Consider the following 25,338-nt stretch of genomic DNA (forward strand, 5'->3'; position numbering starts at 1 on the left):
TTTGGGTTTTTTTGGGCATTGAGTTTGATAATTTCATTATAGATTTTGAATACTAACCCCTTATCTGATATGTTGTATACAAATGTCTTTTCCCATTCTGTTGGTTGCCTTTTAGTTTTGCTGACTGTTTCCTTCACTGCACAGAAGCTTTTTATTTTGATGAGGTCCCAATAGTTCATTTTTGCTTTTGTTTCCCTTGCCTCCAGAGAAGTGTTGAGTAAGAAGTTGCTGCAGCCAAGGTCAAAGAGGTTTTTGCCTACTTTCTCCTCAAGAAATGATTTTGATGGCTTCCTGTCTTGCGTTCAGGTCTTTCATCCATTTTGAGTTTGTTTCTGAGTCTGGTGTAAGAAAGTGGTCCAGGTTCATTTTGCTGCATGTCACTGTTCCAGTTTTCTCAGAACCATTTGCTGAAGAGATTGTCTTTATTCCATGGGATATTCTTTCCTGCTTTGTGAAAGGTTAGTTGGCCATACGTTTGTGTGTCCATTTCTGGGTTCTTTATCCTGTTCCATTGATCTGAGTGTCTGTTTTTGTGCCCATACCATACTGTCTTAATGATTACAGCTTTGTCATACAGCTTCAGGATTGCTTTGCCTAGTCAGAGTCTTTTCTGGTTCCATATAGATTTTATGATTGTTGGTTCCAGCTCTGTGAAGAAAGCTAGTGTTATTTTGATAGGGATTGCATTGAATACGTAGATTACTTTGGGTAGTATCGACATTTGAACAATATTTGTCCTTCCAATCCAGGAGCATGGAATATTTTTCCTTTCTTGTGTGTGTTGTCTTCAATTCCTGTCCTAAGCTTTCTATAGTTTTCAGTGTATAGATTTTTTACCTCTTAGGTTAGGGTAACATTACTCATAGGTATTTTGTGTTTTTTGGTGCAATTGTAAATGGGATCTATTCCTTCCTTTGTCTTGCTGTTGCTTCCTAATTGGTGTATAGGAAAGCAACCGATTTGTGTGCATTTATTTTATATCCTGTGACTTTGCTGAACTTATGGACCAGTTCTAGGAGTTTTTGGGTGGAATCTTTTGAGTTTTCCATATAGAGTATTGAATCATCCGCAAAGAGTGAAAGTTTGACTCCCCCCTTGCCAATTTGGATGCCTTTTATTCCTTTATGTTGTCTGATTGCTGAGGCTAAGACTTCTAATACTATGTTGAATAACAGTGGTGAGAGTGGACATCCCTGTCATGTTCCTGACCAAGGGGGGAAACCTTTCAGTTTTTCCCCATTGAGAATGATATTAGTGGTGAGTCTTTCATATATGGCTTTTATGATCTTAAGATATGATCCTTCTATCCCTAATTTTTTGAGGTTTTTTTTTTTATCAAGAAAAGATGCTGTATTTTGTCAAATGCTTTCTCTGCATCTATTGAAAGGATTATGTGGTTCTTGAGCTTTCTTTTTTTGAAATGATATATCACATTGTTTGTTTTCTGCATTCCAGATATAAATCCTACTTGGTTGTGGTGATTGAGTCTTTTAATGTGTTGTTGGATCTGCTTGGCTAGTATCTTGTTGAGGAATTTTGCATCCATGTTCATCAGGGAAATTTGTCTGTAGTTCTCCTTTTTAGTGGGGTCTTTGTCTGGTTTTGGAATCAAGATAATGCTTGCTTCATAGAATGAGTTTGGACGTTTTCCTTCCATTTCGATTTTTTTTGGAACAGCTTCTAAAGAATAGGTGTTAATTCTTTTTTTAAATGTTTGCTAGAATTCACCTGAAAAGCCATCTGGCCCTGGACTCTTGGTTTTTGGGAGATTTTTTATTACTAATTCAATTTCTTTACTGGTTATGGGTCTGTTCAAAATTTCTGTTTCTACCTGTTTAAGTTTTTGTAATTTATATGTTTCTAGGAATTTGTCCATTTTGTCCAGATTGTCCATTTTATTGGTGTATAACTGCTCATAATATTCTCTTATTATTGTTTGTATTTCTCCTGTGTTGGTTGTGATCTCTCCTCTTTCATTCTTGATTTTATTTATTTGGTCCTTTCCTTTTTCTTTTTGATCAAATTGGCTAGGGGTTTATCAATGCTGTTAATTCAAATAACCAGCTTCTGGTTTCATTGATCTGTTTTACTGAATTTTATTTTGTTTTGTTTTGTTGTGTTGTGTTGTGTTTTGTTTTTGGTTTTGATAGCACTGATAGAATCTGCTCTAATCTTTATTATTTCCTGTCTTCTGCTGGCTTGGCGTTTCATTTGCTGTTCTTTTTTCCAGCTTTTTAAGGTGTAACGTTAGGTTATGTATCTGAGACCTTTCCTCCTTCTTTAGGAAGACCAGGATTGCTATATACTTCCCTTTTATGACCGCCTTTGCTGCATCCCAGAGGTTTTGGGCTGTGGTGTTATCATTTTTATTGGCTTGCATGTGCTTTTTAACTTCCTCCTTAACTTCTTGGTTAGCCCATTCATTCTTTAGTTAAACGTATTATCTTTCCCAATTTTTTCTTGTGGTTGATTTCAAGTTTCAGTGTTATGTTCTGAAAATACGCACAGTATGATCTCGATATTTTTGTACTTGTTGAGGGCTGATTTGTGTCCCAGTATGTGATCTATTCTGGAAAGCGTTCCATGTGAATTGGAGAAGAATATGTATTCTGCTGCTTAAGAATTAAAGTTCTGAATATATCTGTTAAGTCCATCCAGTCCAATGTGTAATTCAAAGCCATGTTTTCCTTGTTGATTTTCTGTTTAGCTGATCTGTCCATTGCTGTAAGTGGGGTGTTGAAGTCCCCTACGGTTATGGTATTATTATCAATGAGTTTCTTTATGTTTGTGATTAATTGATTTGTATATTTGGGTGCTTCATATTTGGAGCATAATGTTTACAATTGTTAGACCTTCTTAGTGGATAGGCCCCTTAACTATGATATAATGCCTGTCTTCATCTATTGTTTCAGTCTTTATTTTAAAATCTAGATTGTGATATAAGTATGGCTACTCTGGCTTTCTTTTGGGGACCATTAGCCTAATAGATGGTTCTCCATTCTCTTACTTTCAATCTGAAGGCATTTTTAGGTTTTAAATGGATCTCTTGTCAACAGCATATAGATAGATATGTTTTCTTATCCATTCTCTTACCCTAGGTCTTTTTTTTTTGGAGCATTTAGTCCATTGACATTTAGAGCGGGTACTGAAAGATATGAATTTATTGTCATTATGTTGCCTGTAGCTTTGGAGTTTCTGGTGGTGTTCTCTGGTTCTTACTAGTCTTTGGTGCTTTGGTCATTGTTTGTTTTTATTTTTGTTTTCTGTCTTTTCTCCCCTCAGAGAGTCCTCCTTAAGATTTCTTGAAGCTCTGGTTTAGTGGTCATGAACTCCTTTAATTTATTTTTGTCTGTGAACCTTTTTATTGTCCTATTTTGAATGACAGCCATGCTGGATAAAGAATTCTTGGCTGCATATTTTTCTAATTCAGCACACTGAATATGTCCTGCCACTCCTTTCTGGCCTGCAAAGTTTCTGTGGATAGGTCTGCTGCAAACCTAATCTGTCTTCCCTTGTAGGTTAAGGACTTTTTTGCCCTTGCTACTTTCATGATTCTTTCTTTGCCTGAGTATTTTGTGAATTTGACTATGACATGCCTTGTTGATGGTTGGTTTTTGTTGAATCTTGTGTGAGTCATCTGTGCTTCCTGGATTTTGATATCTGTGTCTTTCCCCAGCTTAGGAAATTTTTCTGCTATGATTTGCTCACATAAACCTTCTATCCCCTTTTCTCTGTCTTCATCTTCTGGGACCCGTATGACTCTGATGTTACTCCTTTTTAATGAGTCACTGAGTTCTCTAATTCTTATATTGTGCTCTTTTGCCTTAGTCTCCCTCTTTTTTCTGCTTCATTGTTCTCCATAACTTTGTCCTCTATATCATGGATTAGCTGCTCTGCCTTAGCTGACTTTGCCACTGTGCATTCATTTGAGATTGCAGCTCAGTTATAGCGTTTTTTATTTCATCCTGACTAGCTTTTACTTCTTTTATCTCATCAGAAAGGGATTCTAATCTATTTTCAACCCCGCTAGTATTCTTATTATTGTGATTTTAAATTCTGGTTCAGACATCTTTCTTGTATCTGTGTTAGGTCCCTGGCTCTCATTTCTTTCTGTTCTTTCTTTTGGGGTGAATTCCTTTGTGTTTTCATCTTGAAGCAAGAAAAGGAATTAATAAAGTAAAAAAAAAAAAACAATAAAAATTTAAAAATTTAAAACAATGCAAAAAAATGAAATAAAGGATGCTAGATTTTAGGTGTGTTTTGATCTGGTTGTTGAAAGAAGCTTGATTGAATAGAGAAAAAAGATAAAGATAAAAGAAAAAAGGAAAACATTTGAAAATTTGAAAAAATGAATACAATAAAATAGAATAAAATGAAATGAATGAAAGTAAAATAGAATTAAAAAATAAAAACTATATTAGAAAAAATTAAAAATATTTTATAAAAATGGAAATAAAAATAATTTTTTTCTTTTTATGTATTTAAGAAAAGGAAAAGAAAAAAATGAATATATGAGTAGCAAACATAATGAAATATGATTGAAATTATACCCAGTTTCCCCTAGAAGTCAGACTATGAACTATAGTCCTTAAACTAAGTAGACAGACTTGTGTTCCTCAAGAGCACAGTTGGCCCAGCTGGGCGGGGCATAGTGTTACAGCTCTGTTCTCCATTAGATGAGGCTGCTTAGTTTAGGGTGGATCATTGTGCTGTGTGTAGGCGTATATGTGCATGCACAGGAGGGGAGAAAATGGAGTCACACAGCTACCCAGTCTCTAGTATCAGAGCTCTGTCCTCTCCCTGACTGGCAGTCAAGCACCCCTCCTTTATCTTTGGCTTTCATCTACTCCCCTGTTCTACACTCTCCATGACCAAGCCATTAGGCTTCCAGGTGGCACCTCTTTCCTGAGTTTTTATCTCAGATGGGGTTGTATTTCCCAATCCCTCACTTCTGAGGAACTGTGACTTTGACCTGCTCACACCCTCAGTGGAGGATCTTGCCAAGCAATGGCCAGGTACCTGCCTGCTCCAGAAAAAGTTCACACAATCATGTAACAGCAGAGTTTCAGGGGTTATGGTAAATCACAACATACTTCTGGTGCTAGGCCTCACTCTTACTGCTGTTCCAGCAACAGTGAATGTGGTTGTTCTGTGGGCTCTGCTGGGATCTTTGCCTGTGGGGAGGCTGCACAGCCTCTACAGAATGTCCTCCCAGCAAGGGAACTGCCTCTCCCCATGTGGCCCGATTACCCCTTGGACCTCGATGTCTGCTCCTGGGGATTCTCCCTTCCTACCAGAGCACCACTTGGTATAGAGCTGCAGAGTTTCAGACTCTGGACTCCCCCTGTTTATAGAGTCTTAATGGAATTTGAACCCTCTCCTTTCTCCTTTCCCCTTTCTCTTTTGTTCCATCCCTTGCAGCTGTTTCCACTCTTCCTCTTTCTTTCCAGCTGCTTTCAGAGGGGGGGTGCTTTTTCCATACTCTCTCCCCATTTCCGTCCTCTCTCTGTAAGCAAAAACAGCTCCCTGCCCTCTGCAGCTTCTCTCCCCTAGTTCACTTCTCCATGCTATGTACCTGCCAAGTTCTGTGATTCAGGTTGCACAGATTGTTGTGTTAATCCTCAAATCAGTTTTCTAGCTGTGCAAGACAGTTTGGTGTTGATCTGATTGCATTTCAGGGATGAGAGATTTAAAAAAAAGAATCCATACTGTTCCACCATCTTGGCCCCCTCTATTGATAAATATTATTAACTAAAGACCATATCTTAAAGGTTTACTTACATTTTTTTAAACCTAATATCCTTTTTCTATTCTTGGATCACATCCAGGATACGTTACACTTAGTTGTCATGTCTCCTTTGGCTCCTTTTGAAGATTGTGTCTATTTTTAAAGTAGTCACTGCAACTAAGGAGATGAGATACGTTGATTGACTGGGAATAGAGTCCCACCCAAATTCAGACTGGGAATGTGGAGGGATTGTTTCTAAAGGAAAATCTGTATCCTCTTATAAAGAAAGGGGAAGATAGATGTTGGGTAGCCAAAAGCAAATGTCTACTATAATGTTATCACACATATGGTGATTTTGTAGAAACAGGCAACAATAAATAATAATAATAAATATTTTTATTCTGGGTAAATGAAGGATTTAATATAAAAGTTTCTTTCATATTCTTTAAGTGATTCAATGTACCTATGTGTAATCCATATATCATGGATGTCACTACCCATTTAATTATTCCAGGTTTCACATTAACTTTTATATTCTCCAAGACCTTACCTGCATAGGCACTGGAAATCCAATATTTTATTGGAAGATCACCTATTTTCTAGGATCTTCAGTGGAGTACCAAGTATCTTGGAATCACTTTGGAAGTAATTGCTTGGCTGCATTTTTCCTTGGACCTAACATTTTTATGAAGGATTCCACTTATTTGTCATTATTGCCCCCTGAATATTTGCTCTGTTTGAAGCTGTTGAAATTAGGCTGTAACTTCTTTAGCTAATGTTGTCACCAGTAAGAAGGAGACATCTGGTAGCTGGCCCACCACTCACAGCTAGGCCTTGGTGGGTTATTGTGCATGGATAATTTCACATAATACCAACATCGAACAAGACTGCTCTGTGACTGTGATGGGTCAACACAAACACAAGGCCACTCCACTACCATGTCTGAACACAGACAAAAACATGAACATTGTCTAAACCACAGAGATAAGTAAACATTTACCTATCCTGGCTAATATGAGTTACTGCTCTTTCTTTGCCAATTATAGCTAAGCTTCACTTGATTCCGTCTGTTATAAGAGAAGATTTATTAATACTTCCAATTGCTGAGTTACCCCAGCGTCCTAACAGGATCCAATCCCAAATAAACCCTTGTTTCCCTAATCTCTCCCACATCAGTTAGCATAAGCCCAAATTCTAAAATGAATACTAACACCTTCCGACTGAGATGCCCATGGTTCCCCAATGGGCATGTTTTCTCCCTGTTGCAGTGGATAGTGAACCCAACTTCTTCAATTAGTGGTATGTTCCTGATGTTCTTTGGCTATGGGAATTAACACCAGTAAAATAGAACTCTGTGTTTTTATTCTTATGAAGCAAATAAGCTAATTAAGCCCTAGCTTTGAAGTTAAGATGCAAGTAGAACTATTTCAGTAGAGTCACCTATACTTTTCCTGAGTACCACTCACACTGTTTGTCACCATTACTGTTGATGATCAGCTGATTTTTTTGTATAGATCATTATTTGTTTATCAGGTAAAGATGTTTTCTCAAGGTAAGTAAAGGTATAGGTGTCAAAAGGGCTCCACATGAAGTTGACTGAATCCCAAAGTGCTCTCATTTAAAAAATTTATCCTCTCTCCCTTCCCCCCATCCCCATGCTAATTCCACTAGGGTTGTTGAGTTGGGACAGTGTGGCTATTTGTCATATCTATTCCCAATATCCTGCTATCATTTTGTGTGTTGTTACTGATCTACTCATTGTATATTCTTTTCTTATGCTGGATCCTCTTCTGGCATAGCCCCTCCTAGAATCTAACTTTCATTAGGGCTCCCGATTCTCTGTCAATTAGGTATAACTCAACCTCAATAGTGGATAGAGTTTAAATATTTTCTCCTGGAAGGCTTTGGCCTTAGTGCAAATTACAGGATGTAAAAGTATATATATATAATTTTTTTTCCTTCCCAGTACCCACAAACATCTAATCCTAATCCACATTGACATGTGAGGAGAGGGATGTTGTCTAATTCCACTGACCAAGAGCATATGGGTTCCAACTCTACTCAGGTGCCCACTTACTAGCTTGTATTTCACTAACAAAAATATGTGCTGCATAATGGGATTTCCTTCTCCATCCCATAGGAGTCCAATATGTTGTTTATCATTGTCGGTCCCGCCCTGGCCAGCAGGGCAGAAAATCCTTGCGGGTTTTTTCCTGAGAGAGGGAGAGAAAGGGCAGGAAGGGGGAGCACAGAGAGTAAGGACACAACACACGGTTTCTGATCAAGCCCCCTTTATTAAGAAAATAATACTCTTATATAGGGTTTGGGGTGGGGAACTGACCCAGGTCGGTTGCCAGGTAACAGAGTCAAATGAATATTAGAGAAAGGAGAAACCGAAACTGAAACTCCGGACACAGCATCAAAAAGAAGCGCCCAGACTTGCGTCTGCAAGGCTTAGCGCTGCATAATCCAAAATGCGGTTTGATCTTTGTTCATTTTGGCTTTTTTTGTCTGGCTCAGTAGGACTGTCTCCAAAATCTGGACCAGGAAATGCACTCTCCTAGCCTCCAGATGTAAATCTTGTTTTTTGGTTGCTCCCTGGAGAGCGATATCTCCTTGCCTGAGGCAGCCAAAACTCGGCGGCCCCCAACATATCATATTCATTGAAATTAATCTATGAGTATATACTTGATAATATTAAGAGAAAGGTTTGTCTTCCTAGAAAGGCCAATCTGAAGGACTTCCACCTCCCTTCTGTCCAGTGAAAGAACCTGCCATTACCACCAAGATGGAGGTGCTGGTAGAATTTAGAATGAGCTACTCATTCTACTAAAGCTACTCTTCTAGAATGGAGCTTCAGGGAGTTCAGAGGGGTAGGAAAGGCCACAAAAAAGATGATAGATAAGAGGGTGAAAGACCGTAGAAAGGAATCCAAGATGCTCATCTTACATGGTCTTCTGACATCTAATATCTTGTTTGTGATAAGTTAATAGAAAAGATGTTTCTTTCTGTTCATAGACTTGCATATGTACACATAATACAATATCATAGTCCTTAAATATATTTTCATCAATTGAAAAGTCCTTGAAAAAACAGAGTGATGTTCAAAGCAAACACACAAGATAAAAGTTGCTTCACTGATAATTTGGTTATGACAACCTTTCTTGAAAAGACTAGGACGTTTTACAGACTTTTTGTAAAAGCATTTTTAAAATGGTCTTCAAATACATCTGAAGTATACACTAGCTATATTTATCACACAACAACACTAATGATTGTGTTAATTTGTTACTTTTCCTTAATGTAAAAATTATATTAGTTAACCAAATTTAAGCAGAGATTTGGAGCCTGGTTATATTTATTACCATGACCTGTTGTCCTATATAAAACCCCTAGTATAATCCCCAGGAGAACCAAGTTACTTTAACGCACTGACCCTAGAATACTGTTCCTTTTCTCCCTAGTCCCCACACTGTTTGAATACCCTTGGTTTTATAAACTTACTGCTCACTTCCAGCATGAAACTTCTTTGCTACATTTCCTTCTAATTCTCAAGGACAACTTACTTATTCATTCAAAAGTAGGTAGTTGAGAGCTGCTACGTGCCAGGCACTGTGCTCACTATGGAGTGTAACCATCAACAGTGTAGTTTTTCCTCTGTTCTTCTCTATAATCAAAAGAGGTAAAATTAAGTGAGAACTTAATGTGTGTCAGGTCCTATTCTAAGTACTTTATGTGTGTTCTTTCTTGTAATCCTCACAACCAACCTAAGAGGTAGTTTTAATTTAAACGCTATTTTACAAATAGGCAGCATAGCCTAGAGAGGGTAAACAACTTGCTCAACGTAATATAATAAAGAGTAAGCCCATGCTAAAATTCTGAAAAATTCTGTTCTGAAAAATACCATGAGAGGCACAAATTAGTTTTTCTTTGAGGATGTAAAATCTCTTATAGAGTGGATGAAATTTGTAAATGTGGATGTGAGCATGGGGATGAGATTGTAAAAAGATTTACCATTTACACATAATACTCAGAGTGCTGAAATACACTTACTCAGAACAAAATCATAATCTATTTTTAACTACTGCTGCCATCAATTAGCTTTATTTTGTATATCTAAAATTACAAATCAGGATTATTTAAAAGATACTCCATCATTCAGATCTGAAGAAGTCTGAGTGATGCCATGCTTTGTTTTCTTGGGTGCATGGTAGGAAATACACAGCATAGGTATTGTCCTTCGCTGCTGTTTTCGGTCTCTTCCCAATCCTACACTTCCTCTCTTGGCCTGACAAGTTGCTAAAGATAATCTTTCAAATGGATAATCATGGATAATGGACTTAGCTAAATTTAACTTAGTTATAGTTATATTTAGATAATAAAATGATTCTATTGAAAATACAACTCATTTCTACAGAACAAAAGTTTAATCTCTGTGTAATATTGCTTAGGGAATCTGGCACGCTCCTGATATGGAATTAGAATTAAATTACTTAATACTATTGAATTGTTTTAGCTTTTCAGTTTTCTCTCCCCACTTCTTTGTCCCATTTGCTTATCTCCTTGGTTGGCTTGTTTGGGATTTTTCCAATCCTTGTATTTTTCATGATAATATTTTTTTCTAATTCCTTTAAGCTAAAATATAAACAGTAAATAGAAAAATATAAGTCTGCACAGGGACTTTAGCAGCTTTGTTTTCTGGTTACTTACTTGTTTAGGAAATTGTTCTTAAATTTGCTGGAAAGCAGTCCTGTTTATAGATAGTAGAATCACTGTTGGAATTATGATTTTCTTTAAAACTGTAACATGTAATCTTAAGTAAAAATTTTAATAGGTAAGAACATCCAGGTATTTTCATAAATGAAATTTATACATTTTAATTTTTATTTCAGGTTGGAGGATACCAATAAATATGCTGTTACTGCTCAAACAAATCACTTCCTTATGTTGCCATCTTCAATCAAAATATAGACTGTTGTAGGTAACTTGTCTCCTCTTTTCACTTCAAATAGTTGAACTTAGCTGCAACATGCTGAGAACCGAATGGCTCTAATTTAGAAGATTTGTGGTGTATAAAAAAATATTCAATGCATGAAATTAAGAATCATTTCCATGTAACCATGTAAGAAACCGCCTGGGTGCATTTTGGTTCTTTATCTGTAACAAATCATTTTAACTTGAGAAAACTTATGTAAATATGCATAAGTGTAGTATACAAGTCTTGTGTGTTATAATACAAATTTTAAATGTTTGAGTGTATTGGAAACTGCAAGTTTTCTAGTTGAATATTGAGATAATAGCATCATTTATTCAGATGTTAGAGCCTTACAGATTTTTTAAGTAGGAGATGATACAAATTTATGTGGATTTAGATTAGCAGATAAAAGTTGTCCATGGCCTTGTCTTCCTCTTTTATTTTTTGAGAGAGAGAGAACACATGCACCTGTGCATGTGTGCGTGCATGCGTGTGTGTGAGTAGGGGAGGGATAGGGGTAGAGGGAAAGAGAGAGAGCCTTAAGTAGGCTCTATGCCCAGCCTGCTCTATTGTGAGAGCCATTGCAGGGCTCTGTCTCACATTCATGAGATCATGACCTGAGCCAAAATCAAGAGTTGGACACTTAACCCGCTGACCTGCCAGGCACCCCTAGGCCTTGTCTTACTTACAAGAAGTATTTTTTTCTAATTTTTTAGAACTTGAAATTAAGTCTAAGAAAACAAACTTTTCCTTTATATATTATGGCCTTCTTAGAAGTAGTTAAAGAATCAAAAGTTCTGAAATAATCGTAAAATAGTCATCATTTTCATCAACTGATGATGTTATGCTGCCATAAAAAAACAATCCCCAAATCTCAGAAGCTTGAAACAAGAAAGGTTTATTTCTTGGTCTTTCAACACATCTTGCATTGGTCAGTTGTACATCATTTTGATATTGTCTTCATTCTGGAACCTGTGCTGAGGCAGCATCCTCTACCTGGAACATTGCCAGTCTCATGGTAAAGGAAAACGAAGAATGTTTTGGAATCATACAATGGGTCTTGAAGCTTCAACTCGGAAGTGGCATATCTGGCTTCTCATATTTTATTGGCCAAACGAAATCATGTGCAAAGCCTGATGTCATGAAGAAGCACAAAATATTTTGAACAACAGTAGAATATAATTCACCATACTCCACCTTCTTGGTCACAGATATTCATTTCCTTCCCTTTTGCATATAATTGAATATTATTTTAGCAATAAAAATAACATACTACTTGCAGAGTCTACATTATAGATAAACAGTACAAAGTGAAAGGAACACATATTGTGTGATTGTGAACACATATTGTATGATCCTATTTAGAGGATATGTCTAGAAAAGACAAATTTACAGAGATAGAAAGTAGATAAGTGATTTCTTGGGTCTGTGAGTAGGAATTTGGATTTAGTGTAAATGGATCTGAGGGATCTTATTGGGGGAATCAAATTGTTCTAAAAATGATTAATGGTGAAGATTGTACCACTCAGTAAACTTGCTAAAAATTACTTAATTGTTTACTTGAGAAGGGTGAATTTTATGATATATACTTTTCATCGTAGTAAAACTTTTTTTTATTTTAAATAATCATATTGTAATGTGCCAGAACACAGCAAGAGGGTAAAGACAGAACAATTAAAAATGGTATCTTGGGTTTTGCTGCCAATTTAAAAGAATCACAACGATATGAAACCAAAATGATTTAAAGTAATTTTTCTTACAACAATGAGATGAAACGAAAATGATTTCAAATAATTTCTCTTTTGGTGCTTTAATTTCTGTCTTTGGTGGCCAGGTGGACAGACAGAACGTCTGTCATTTAAGAGCCACAAATATGCAGACCATCTGATGCTGAGGATACTGAAAATGAAAGTCACGAAAAAAAGCTACAAAAATTCCACTAGGTGCTACCATTTTCTGTCTTTTTAGGTCTTCATTTTGTCAATTACTTTATAATTCATATAGTTTCATATAGTTGTTGTTTACTCAGAATTTTCTCTAAAGTTATTTTCCAGGACCCAGATACTGGTTCACAGTGAAGATTTGTTTTTCTCTGAATTTCTGAATTGAAAGATTGTGCTCTAAAATACCTTGTGGGGATAATCATTTTAAAAACAAAGCATTATATTTCTGGTGAGAATATTAATTTGGGTGGTTTATTCAGTAATTTATAATAGTTAATACTCCTATTTAGTTCCTTTGTTTGAGACATAGTTGGTCTTATTTACTCATTCACGGACCTATGCTTTATGCAGCAAATATCTATTAAGTACCTATTCTGACCTAGTGCTTGGCTAGGTGCTGGGATTATACCAGAGAACTCCACATGAGTAAAGGAAAAACATAAACAAAGGAACAGTAATTTCACAAGATAGGAGGTCATTCAAGAGTGACTAACGAGCCTGAAGTAGGCTGTTAGGTGGTAGTCTCTGGTATGTAAGAGGTGAGCCAAGATCTGAATGATGAGAAAAAATAGTCAGTCATGTGAGGATTTGTGAAAAGAGCATTTTAGGCCACAAGACTGTAAAAGACCTCTAGGAGTAATTGTGTCTGGACTGGTTCTGAGAATATAGAAGCCAGTGTAGTTGGAATGTGACGATGCAGGAGTCATGTTTTGTAGGTCCTAATAAATAGCATGCATTTTGGTCTAATTGCAACAGAAGGGCACTGTAAAGTTTTTAAGCAGGGCAGTAACATCTGATTTATATTTCAGATAGGTCAGTTAGGCTGCTCACTGGAAACTGGAATGGAGAGGAAGATAGAATGCGAAGTTAAAACAAAAAGATGAATTGAAAGGCTTTTGTAATAGTCAGGAAAAGAGATGATAGTATCTTGGACCATGATAATAGCAATAAAAATGAAAAAGGATGAGTAGATTTGATATTTTTCTTTAAAAGCTAGAGTTAATAGTACTTCTAAATGGGTTAAAGGGATGGGGAAATTAGATAAATCAGAGAGGACTTTTAAGTATTTGATGCTAAGAACTGGGAAGATGGTAGTCTCATTTACTAAGATGGGGATGATTAGAGGAGAAACAAATTTGGGAAGGAAAAAACTAGAAAACAGTTTTTCCTGTTTTGAAAAGGTCAAATTTGTGATCCTATTCATCATCCTAGTAGAATATCAAGTAGGCAGTTAATATATTTAATCTGGAGCTCAAAGGAGAGGTCATATGATTGGATACATGTATCCGAGGGTTACTGCATATAGAGGGTATTTAAATCCATAATTTCTTTTTTTAAAGGTTTATTAATTTATCTGAGGGAGCGTGGGGGCAGATAGAGATATTCCCAAGAGGCTCCGTGCAATCAGCAGAGAGGCTGACATAGGGCTCAATCTCACTAACCGTGAGATCATGACCTGAGCTGAAGTCAGGAGTTGGATGCTATACTAATTGAGCCACCCAGACACCTTCAAATGTCTCCATTTTTAGAGAGAAGCTGACAGTCCAGGTTTTGATGTGATAGCTCACATTTTAAGTATTTGCTGGGGAGCTTGGATTCACGACAAGTGTAGGAAGATCCTGAGCTCACCTCCTCCCCTGGATACAACACCACACACAACTACATTTGGGATAATTCTCACCAAAGGAGGCCTGAAAACTGCATCAACAGAGTCTCCAAAAGGGAGAGCACCAAGATGGGCAGAAGAAGCAGAGACATGGTCTCACTACAGGAAAAGAGTGCACCACAGGCATGGTGCTCTCTGGTCTGGAAGGATCTCAAAAGTGCACACTTTTCCCTGTGTGAGAGATTTGAGTTGCATATCAGACACCCCAACCCTTAGGTCCTTCATGAGAGAAAGGACTTCCTGAAACATCTGGCTTTGAAAAGCAACAGAGAGGTGCACCTTGGTGGCTCAGTCAGTTGAACATGTAACTTTTGGTTTTGGCTTAGGTCATGATCTCACAGTTCATGAGATAGAGCCCTGCTTTGGGCTCTGCACTGACAGCATGGAACCTGCATAGGCTTCTCTCTCTCTCTCTCTCTCTCTCTCTCTCTCTCTCTCTCTCTCTCTCTCCCCCCCACCACTAAGTAAATAAACTTAAAAAAAAAAAAAAGAAAAGAAAAGCAACAGAGAATATGTCCAGAAAACCCTCTCTTAAAGGTGCAGTATGCAGACTCACTCAACCTAGAAACCAGCACAAAAACACCAGAATAAAAAGCCTGAAGACTGGTGGTAAAGGAAACCTACTTACTAACCTTGGCATGCCAGCAGGCTGGCAGCCAGGCCTCTGGGGACTGAGACACTGGTGGCAGCCACATTTTCCAGTTCATTCTGCCCTGCTGAGCACCATTTTGGAATCTTCCTTCTATACTATGTCAGGGGGTGTGCCCCACTGAGAGTCTGCCCAAACATATGTCTTGCCAGGCCTTGCAGCTGACAATAGTGACCCTGCCTACCCGTGCATCCATGGCAGTCATGGCCAAGACACACAGCCAGTCTCAGTGAGGGCCAGCCCTACCCACCAGCACGCCCACAGCAGTCACAGCTCTGCCACAACAGAAGAGTGAAGACAGCCTACACAGGGAACGACCCTGAAGCACCTGACTCTGGTAGCCAGGAGCAATTGTGTTTCTGGGCCCCACAGGACATCACCTACATAAGGTCATTCCTTCAAGACTGGGAAAACTACAAAACATAAAAGACTGAGATAACTACCTAAAACAGAAACAAACACAGAGAGTAGGTAAAATGAGACAGATGAGTATGTTCCAAATGAAAGAACATGACAAATCCTCAGAAAAATAACTAAAAGAGTAATCTACCCAATAATAAGTCAAAAGTAATGGTCATAGATATGCTTACCAAACTTGGGAGAATGGATGGACACAGGGAGAACTATAACAGAGATAGGAAATATAAGAAAGTATCAATCAGAACTGAAGAATAAGAGAACAGAAATGAAATATACAGTATAGGGAATAAATAGCAGATTTAATGACACAAAACACATCAGTGATATGGAAAGCAAGGTAGTGGAAAGCACCCAAACTCTAATGCAAAAAGAAAAAGCTTTTTTAACAATGAGGATAGTTTAAGGGACCTCTGGGACAACATCAGTCATACTAATAGGGGTCCTGGAAGGACAAGAGAGAGACAAAGGGGCAGGAAACTTACTTGAAGAAATAATAGCTGAAAACTTTCCTAATCTAAAAACAGATATCCAGATCCCAGGAATAACAGAGTCTCAAGACTCATATTGATCCATACCAAGACACATTACAATGAAAATATCAAAAATTAAAGATAAAGAATCTTCAAAGCAGCAAGAGAAAAGCTCTTAGTTACCTATAAGGGAACCACTGTGAAACTGTCAGCTGATTTTTCAACAGAAACTTTGCAGATCAAAAGGGAGTGGCATGGTATATTCAAAGTGCTGAAAGGAAAAAAAACTTACAGTCAAGGGTGGTCTACCCTGTAAGGTTATCATTCAGAATTGAAGGGGCGATAAAGATTTCCATATGGTGTTGGGAAAACTGGGAAGCTAGATGCAAAAGAATAAAACTGGACCTTTTTTAAAAATTTACCATATACAAAAATAAACTCAAAATGGATTGAAGACTTAACTATAAAACTGAAAATCATAAAACTCCTGCAAGAAAACATAGGCAGTAGCTCTTTGACATGGGTCTTAGTGACATTATTTTGAATCTGTGTCCAAGGACAACAAAAGCAAAAATAAAACAAATGGAATTACATCAAATTAAAAATGCTTTTGCATCGAGGGAAACTAACAGAATGAAAAGGCAACCTAGTGAATGGGAGAAGATACCCAAAGATGATATATCTGATCGGGGTTAACATCCAAAATATATAAAGAACTCATAAAACCCAATATAAAAATATCTAACTTAAAAATGGGCAGAAGGGGCACCTGGTGGCTCAGTTGGTTGAGCCTCCGACTTTGGCTCAGGTCATGATGTCACCTTCGTAGGTTCAAGCTTCATGTTGGGCTCTGTGCTGACAGCTCAGAGCCTGGAGCCTGCTTCGGATTCTGTCTTCCTCTCTCTCTGCCCCTCCCCCTCTCATGCTCTGTTTCTCTCTGTCTCAAAAATAAATGAAAACATTAAAAAATGGGCAGAAGACACACAGGCATTTTCAAAGAAGGCATCAATGGCCAACAGGCAGATGAAAAGGAGCTCAACATAATTAGCTATCAGGGAAATGCAAATTAAAACCATCATGAGCTCTTACTTAACAACTGTCAGAATGGCTAGTTTGAAAAAGAGAAGAAATAGTAAGTGTTAACGAAGATTTAGAGAAAAGGGAACCCTCATGCACTGCTGGTGGGAATTAAAGTTGGAGCAGCCACTCTGTAAAACAATATGGAATTTCCCCCCAAAATTAAAAACAAAACTAAAATATGACCCAGAACTTCCACTTGTATTTATCCAAAGAAAGGTGAAACATCAATCCCAAAAAATATATTCATCACTATGTTTATTGCAGCATCATTTCCAATAGCCATGATATGGAAGCAACCTAAATGTCCATTGATAGATGAATGGATAAAGAAGATGTGGTGTGTGTTTGTGTGTTTGTGTATATGTGTGATGATTGCCAGAGGGGCTGCGATGAGGGAGGTGGACAAAATAGGCGAATGGGACTAAGAGGTACCATCTTCCAGCTATAGTATAAATAAGATGTGGGGATGTAATATACAGCCTAGGGAATATAGTCCATGAGATTGTAGCAACTTTGTATGGCGACAGATGGTAACTAGACTTATGATGACCATTTTGTAATGTATATAAATATCAAATCAGTATGTTGTACACCTGAAGCTAATATAATATTTTGTCAATTATTCTTCAAAAAATGTGATAGGTTACTCAAAATTTAAATAACAATGTTGGTCAAGCAAAGCATTAAGAATTCTACTGTAAAGCTCGTAGCATGGAAAGCTCATGGAATGGGCTATCAAAGACTTGAGTTTTTGTCTTACTTTAACCTAGCCAGGTACTTTAACTTTCCTGGCCTTAATTTTTCATATTATTAAAAGTACACTTCCATGGCCCAGTGTCAAGCATGAATTTTATGAAATACTAGCAGTGCTCAAGTCCTATGGATCTGAAGAGTAAATGCTAGATTGAACCATATGAAATTACTGATAATTGGCCATTTTGGATCTATAAAAACATTAGTTTCATGTTATTCAACCTTATGGTTTTGTTTCACTTGAGTCTGAAAGTATGATAAACCTTTCAGGTTTTGCTGTGTTGAGTCATATTAGAATCTGAGGAAAAACAAACAAATAAATAAGTGAATGAGTTAGTGAGTGAGTTGAGTGAGTAAGTTGAGTGAATGAATTCCCCTACATTTTATAGCGAGGTCAGGAATTTGGCCAGAAACCCATAGGCAGAGGACAAGAGTATTAATGGAGACAGAGTAATGAATTGCCTTTTATTCTGCTGTAGCAGCAGCTAATTTGATCTGACTGAGATCCTGTTTCTAGGTTACTCACTTAGGCATTCATTCTCTAATAGGCCTCCAGGTGGCTCATACCTGAGTCCATTTAGGATTCTCACTTGGATCTGAGTCATTGATATGTACGAAGATCATAGGTCTCCATTGTTTGTAAAATAATAATACTTAGAAATAAACAGCTCAAGTTCAAAGTGAAAAGAAATGAATGATATCTACACTTGTACATTTATTTTTACCCAGAACAGTTAACTGAGTTTAGCATTAACAAGCATCACGTATGCTATGCACCAACTCTTTCAATCTGAATTCAGCTTCTCATGCATACTAGGTATAAGGTACTTAGCAATAATTACCTTACTAGTTTAAAGTGGGCCCTTATAGTAATTTATATATTTTTTTTCTGTACTCCTTTAAGCAGTTAATTTTAGGCTATAGCTAATGTATGCAATCCAGATGTACATTGATTTCAGGCTGGATTACTTGGTGTCAAATTCAGTTCTTTAGTCCATAAGGAACATGAGAGTTCCACACCATTTGTGTCAATATAGTACTTTGTGCTTAAACATGTAGTATATATATTGAGAAATATGTAGAATCACCTCATACACATAAGGATATTAAAGGATTTTTAGTTCAAGAAACATAATAGGTGTTCTATACAAATTGTTGAGTGAATAAACATGTATTGAATATTTACCATATGCTTGATACTTTGATATCAAAATATAAAAAGCCTTGCTCTGGCAGGAAAGTATGGAAATCTCGGAGTATGGGAATGACGTTGGTAGGACAGGAGTGGCAGTGGCTGTGGTAGTCTCTCATTCTGTCAGTTTCACCGAGTAGTTTTAGTCCTTTATTTTAGAATCGTAGTCTTTAGTCTTCCTCCTCCTAGTCACTATTACTCGTAGCAGTCTGTGAGCTTCCCGAAATCCCTTTAATGACCTGCATCTCATTAATCGGCCAAAGTTGGTCTCTGTTGCTTGCAATTCAAAGCCCTGTGTGATCTGAGGGAGAACCCAGTGCAAGGGAGATGCCCTTTTTATAGACAGAATATTTTTGCAGTGAACCTGAGGGAGGGGACTATGCTTAAGGAGTAAAACAGGATGAAGAGTTTTGAAATAACTGGGCACCAAAGTATTTTCCCTGAGGCTTTTTAAAAGGAAATGAGACCACTTCTACAGTGTACCTAGTGCGGCAATAATGTCCACCAGGCTTGTTGTCAAGGGAAACACTTCACTAGCATCATTATATGAAATTTAAAACATAATGATCCTAATTCATCAACTGCTTTAAAGAAATATTTTTTTTAACATTTATTCATTTCTGAGACACAGAGACAGAGTGTGCATGGGGGAGGGAAGTGAGAGAGGGAGACACAGAATCTGAAGGAGGCTCCAGGCTCTGAGCTGTCAGCACAGAGCCCAGAGCAGGGCTCAAACGTACGAATTGTGAGATCATGACCTGTGCTGAAGTCAGACCGTTAACTGACTGAACCACCCAGGTGTCCCAACTAATTCATCAACTACTTTTAAATTAAGTTTACTATTTGCTGTGATAGTGAAGTTTATAACACCTTAGGCAGATTTAGAGAGATTTCCGTGAGAGGTGGTTTAAGATAAAAGTTCTCTATGAATTGATTACAACAGGAATTTATTTGTAAAATTTGTTTGCATGGCATAATTCATTTCTTAACGTTGCCGGATAAATTTGCTGTTGCTGTAGTTGGTAGATAACTGATTCATTCATTTTCGTATAAATTCAATAGTAAAATTTTGCTTATAACCATATATGAACTTTCCATGGATAATCAGTTTATCCAATAATCAGGCTTAGAAACTGATACTGACTTCATTGAGACAGTTTACTTTCTTTACATGTAAAGAAACAAAGGAACATTTCTTAACACAAAATTCTTTGTAAAGATATAATTTATTTAAATAGTAATTTCTTTATAATATTGTCCTTTAGGTATAGCTTCAAAATGTTTATTTTTGGGGAGCCTGGATGGCTCAGTTGTTTAAATTATAGACTCTTAATTTTGGCTCAGGTCATGATCTCACACTTTTTGAGATTGAGCCCACATCTCTCAGCATTTTGTCTGGCTACAGGAATATAGAATTATAATTTACATGCCACACAATTAACCCTCCTAAGATGTAAATTCAATAGATTTCAAGATAGCCAGAGATTTGTACAACCTTCACTACAATTAATTTTAGAACATTTTTCATCACTCCAGAAGGAAGCCCTGTAGTCTATAGCAGTCATCTTCAATTTATCCCTGACACTCTTAGCCGTAAGCAATCACTAATCAACTTTTTATCTCTAAAGATTTGCCTATTGTGGCTATTTTATTTAAGTGAAATAAAATAATGATTTTTATGACTGGTTTCTTTCACTTAGGATGTTTTCAAAGAGAATCCATGTTGTACTGTGTATCACTACTACAGTTTTTAAATTTTAGAATAATGCTCTATTGTGTAGATGTATCACATGTTATGTATATATTCATCAGTTGATGGATATTTGCGTTGTCTCCATTTTTTAGCTATTATGAATAGTGCTGCTGTGAACATTCATGCCCAAGTTTCTAAGTGGGCATATGTTTTTATTTCCCTGGGTCCTATGAACATCCATGTCCAAGTTTCTAAGTGGACATATGTTTTTGTTTCCCTTTGATATATACTTAGGAGTAGAGTTGCTGGGTCCTATGGTAACTCTGTAGTTGCAGGAGTCCCCCATTATCCATGGGGAATATGTTCCAAGACTTCTGGCAGACACCTGAAACCACAGATAGTGGTGAACCTTATATATAATATGTTTTTCCCTTTACATACTTACTTATGATAAAGCATAATTTATAAATTAGACACAATAAAAGATTAGCACTAACAACTAATAATAAAATAGAACAATTATAACAACATACTATAAGTTATGTGACTGGTCACTCAAAATATCTTACACTATTCTCACCTTTCTTCTTGTGATGATGTGAAATGATAAATGCCTATGTGGTAAGATGAAGTGAAGTGAATGACATCAGCTTTGTGATGTAACGTTAAGCTACTGTTGACCTTCTGATGCTTTGTCAGAAGGAGAGTCATCTGTTTCTCGACTACAGCTGACCATAGATAAGTGAAACTGTGGACAGCAAAGCTGTGAACAAGGGGGGACTACTGTAATCTTGAGAAACTGACAGATTGTTTTCCAATGCAACTGTGCCATTTTATATTCCTATAAACTGTGGATGAGGGTTCCAATTTCTCCACATTCTTGCCAATACTTGTTACCATTTGTCCTTTTTAGTGTAGCCAACCTAATGGGAAATGGTGTCTGCTTACTGGATCTTTTTCTCTTAGGAGAAATAGCATTTCAGAACTTCTGTCCATTTAAAAAAAATTGAGTTGCCTTTTTCTTAATGAGTTGTAAGAGTTATTTATATATTCTAAATAGAAGTTTCTAATTAGATAAATGATTTGTGAATATTTTTTCCCATTCTATGGAATGTCTTTTTCCCTTCTTGTGTCCTTTGAATAACAAATGTTTATAATTTTGCTGAAGACCAATTTATTTTTTCTTTTGTGGCTTGTGTCTTTGGTATCATATCTAAGAAACTATTGCTCAATCCAAGATCATGAAGGTTTAAACCTATATTTTCATCTAAGAGTTTCATTTTTAAGCTCTTACAGTTAGGTCTTTGATTCATATTTAGTTAATATTTGTATATAGTATGAGGAAAGGATCTAACTTCGCTCTTTTCCATGTGGTAATCTAGTTATCCCAGCACCATTTTTGAAAAAGCTATTCTTTACCTACTTGGTGGCCTTGGCACCATTGTCAAAAATCAGTTGATCATAGATATGTAGGTTTATTGCTGGACTCTCAAATCTATTTTATTAATCTATAAGTCTATTATTATGTCAGTACCACATTCTCTGGATTATTGTGGCTTTGTAGTAAGTTTTGAAATTGAGAAGGTATGAGTCTTCCTACTTTATTCTTCTTTTTGTAAGGTTGTTTTGGATATTCTAGTTTTGTTGCATTTCCACATAAACTATAAGATCAACTTGTCAATTTATGCAAAAAAGACATCTAAGATTTTAGTAGGAATTGTTTTGAATTTGTTCATCAATCTGGGGTCGATTTCGATCTTAATAATACTACATCTTCCAATAATATAATGTATTCCAATATGGGATATCTTTTCATTTACTTAGATCTTCTTTAATTTCTTTAGATGATATTTTGTAGATTTTAGTGTATAAGTTTTAGACTTGTTTGGTAAATTTATTCCTAAATATTTTCTTTTGATGCTTTGTAAATGAATGTTTTATTAACTTTATTCATTGGTTTTCAAATCGTTCATTGTAAGTGGGTAGAAATAAACTGATTTTTGTATGTTGATCTTATATATTGCAACTTTTCTGTATCCATATATTAGCTCTAATAGTCTTTTTGTGGACTCCTTAGGATTTTCTATGTACATGATCATGTCATCTGCAAACAGAGATGGTTTTATTTCTTTCTTTTCAATCTGGATGCCTTTTATTCTTTTTCTTGCCTAAGAACATGTGTTGGATAAAAGTGGTGAGAGCTGACATTATTGTCTTCCTCCTGATCGTACAGGGAAATGTTTTCAGTGTTTTACCATTAAGTGTGATGTTAGATGTGGATGGTTATCCATAGTTTTTTTTTTTTTTTTTTGCACCAACACAAGAGTTTTTCGAACTTGCCAACTTTTCCTGCCTCAAGGCCTTTGCCATCCTGTTTTTTTTCATGTTTGGTTTCTTCTCATCCTTCAAATTTCAAAAAAGCCTGTCCCCAGATAAGATGAACTACCCCCTCCAGTTATTTTTCTCTAGGAGGGCATCCTGTCTCCTTTATAGCACCAATTCCAACCTGAAGTTATTTTTATATTTATCTGCTTTTTCATTTTCTGGCTCTTTATCCATGTCCCATGAGGATAGAGACAGTTTCCATCTTGCTTGCAGTTGTATGGCTGGTGCCCAGAACAATAAGTACTCCATACCTTCTGTTGAGCAAATGAGTGAATAAATAAGCATTCACCATATACCTGTGTGTCTTTGAAGTCATGTGATAGATTTAAACAAACATGTCTGCACCTACCCACTTAAAAACTATCTCTGTTAGAGTAGCCACTTCAGAAACTGATGAGTTGTTTTATGATGATACCATTTTTCAGAAATATTTTTGGAATTCTTTTGTTTCTTAAATTCCACATATGAGTGAAATTTTTTTTTTTGGAATTGGCGTCACAGCCTGTGACATTTTCTTTGCATCATATCAGTTCTTAAGAAGAATATGAGTTGTATAAAATGAAATCTGTAGCTGTACTATTAAGCATGTAAATGCATGCTGATATGACAAGACAATGGATTTGCCACCATTAGCATGCTCATTAAGAGAGCAGTCATGTTTCTTTTTCACTAACATGTTTGGAAACTCATTGTATAGTTCTGGAGTTAATACACTTAGGTATGTCAAGAAAAGAAAACTTGCAGGTAAATTTTGTCTGAGATTCACATCATAGATTGCTTTCCACTTAGTCTGTAAATATGCCTAATGGACTTTTGAGTGAGACCTCCCTTCCTATCCTGACTCTGATGCTATAGTTCTAGGACCCTGATAAGTTATTTTAACACATCGAAGCCTCAGATTCTCTCCTGTAAAATCACTCAATTTACTGGACTTCTAAGAGCTAGATGAAATAATATCAGCAAATACTCATCCTAGTGCTAGGTACATAGTAGGCTCTCAATAAATGATAGTTGCTATAATTAGTATAATCACTTATTTAGCTCAACCCCCCCATCTTACCACTAAGGACATTCACCCAGTTGTTCACCAAGAATAAGGTCACTTGTTAAAAAACTGACACTTAAAACTGATCTGCTGGTGCACAGTCTACTTCCTTCCAATTCAACATGCAGAACTGACAAGAAACAAGAAGTGTTGGCAAAGATGTGAAGAAAAAGGAACGTTCTTGCCCTGGTGGTGGGAATGCAAACTGGTGCAGCTACTGTGGAAACAGTATAGAGGTTCCTCAAAAAGTTAAAATAGAACTACTCTCTGATCCAGTAACTGCACTTCTGGGTATTTACCTAAAAACTACAAAAACACTAATTCAGAGGAATACATGCACTCCTATGTTTATTTGTAGCATTTTTTACAATAGCCAAATTATGGAACTCTCCCAAGTATCCATTGATAGATAAATGGATAAAGAACATGTGGTTATGTATAAAAAATGGAATATTATTCAGCCATAAAAAGAATGAAATCTTGCTATTTGTAACAACATAAATGGAGCTAGAGGATAGAATGCTAAGTGAAATAAGTCAGAGAAAGACAAATACCACATAATTTCACTTATAAATGGAATGTAAGAAACAAAAGTGAGCTTGGGAAAAAAAGAGACAGTCAAAGAAGAGGCTCATAACTATTGAGAACAAACTGGTGGCTACCAGAGGGGCAGTGGGTGAGGGGGTGGGTGAAGTAGGTGATGGGGTGTAAGGAGGGCACTTGTGATGAGCACTGGGTGATGTAAGGAATTGTTGAATCACTATATTGTACACCTGAAGCTAGCATAACACTATATGTTAACTCTACTGGAATTAAAATAAAATTAAAAAGACACGCAGAACTAGCCTCAGTTTGCAGAGCTTAACAGCTGGGGAAGCAAACTCATTTCATGGCTATAAGACAGCCAGGAAAGAATGTGGCAGGTATACTTTCCTAATGAAAAGTAAACAGAAGGACCTTTTTACTCCTTTGCCTGCAAATCAGAATCCTTTTGTGCAAATTGAATTCATTTTCTTATTGCTTCAGGATAAAATAGATTCCATTACCATTCTCCATCACTGTTTCCCCATTTTTCTTGCTCTGAGTATATCCCGTCTCTTAGAATTAGAATGGGGGACTTTAGTTGATCACAATAGCCACTGGAAAGTCATAGGGTAAAGAAAGAAAAATAACCTTCACTGATGCAAAAGAAGAAGTCAAACAAATAACCACCAGGTAGCAATAATATTTTACTTTGAAAAATTTCCATAAGATTAGAATAGGAAGTCCTTGTGACCATATATATGTCTATATACAATATGTATTGTATGTGTATGACTCTTAATTTATTTCACCTGGA

The 25,338-nt window shown here is 36.6% G+C and overlaps 1 long non-coding RNA gene across 1 annotated transcript in view; it reads left to right on the top strand.

The window, feature by feature from the left end:
* LOC115274901 overlaps positions 1–25,338 on the top strand; it is a 60,217-nt gene that overhangs the window by 14,956 nt on the left and 19,923 nt on the right. The window contains exon 2 of the long non-coding RNA XR_003901315.1: positions 10,621–10,705. This is a non-coding gene — a long non-coding RNA (uncharacterized LOC115274901). The remainder of the gene's footprint in view (positions 1–10,620; positions 10,706–25,338) is intronic.

This window comes from Suricata suricatta, chromosome 12 (genome assembly GCF_006229205.1).
Source record: "Suricata suricatta isolate VVHF042 chromosome 12, meerkat_22Aug2017_6uvM2_HiC, whole genome shotgun sequence".
Taxonomy (NCBI): domain Eukaryota; kingdom Metazoa; phylum Chordata; class Mammalia; order Carnivora; family Herpestidae; genus Suricata; species Suricata suricatta.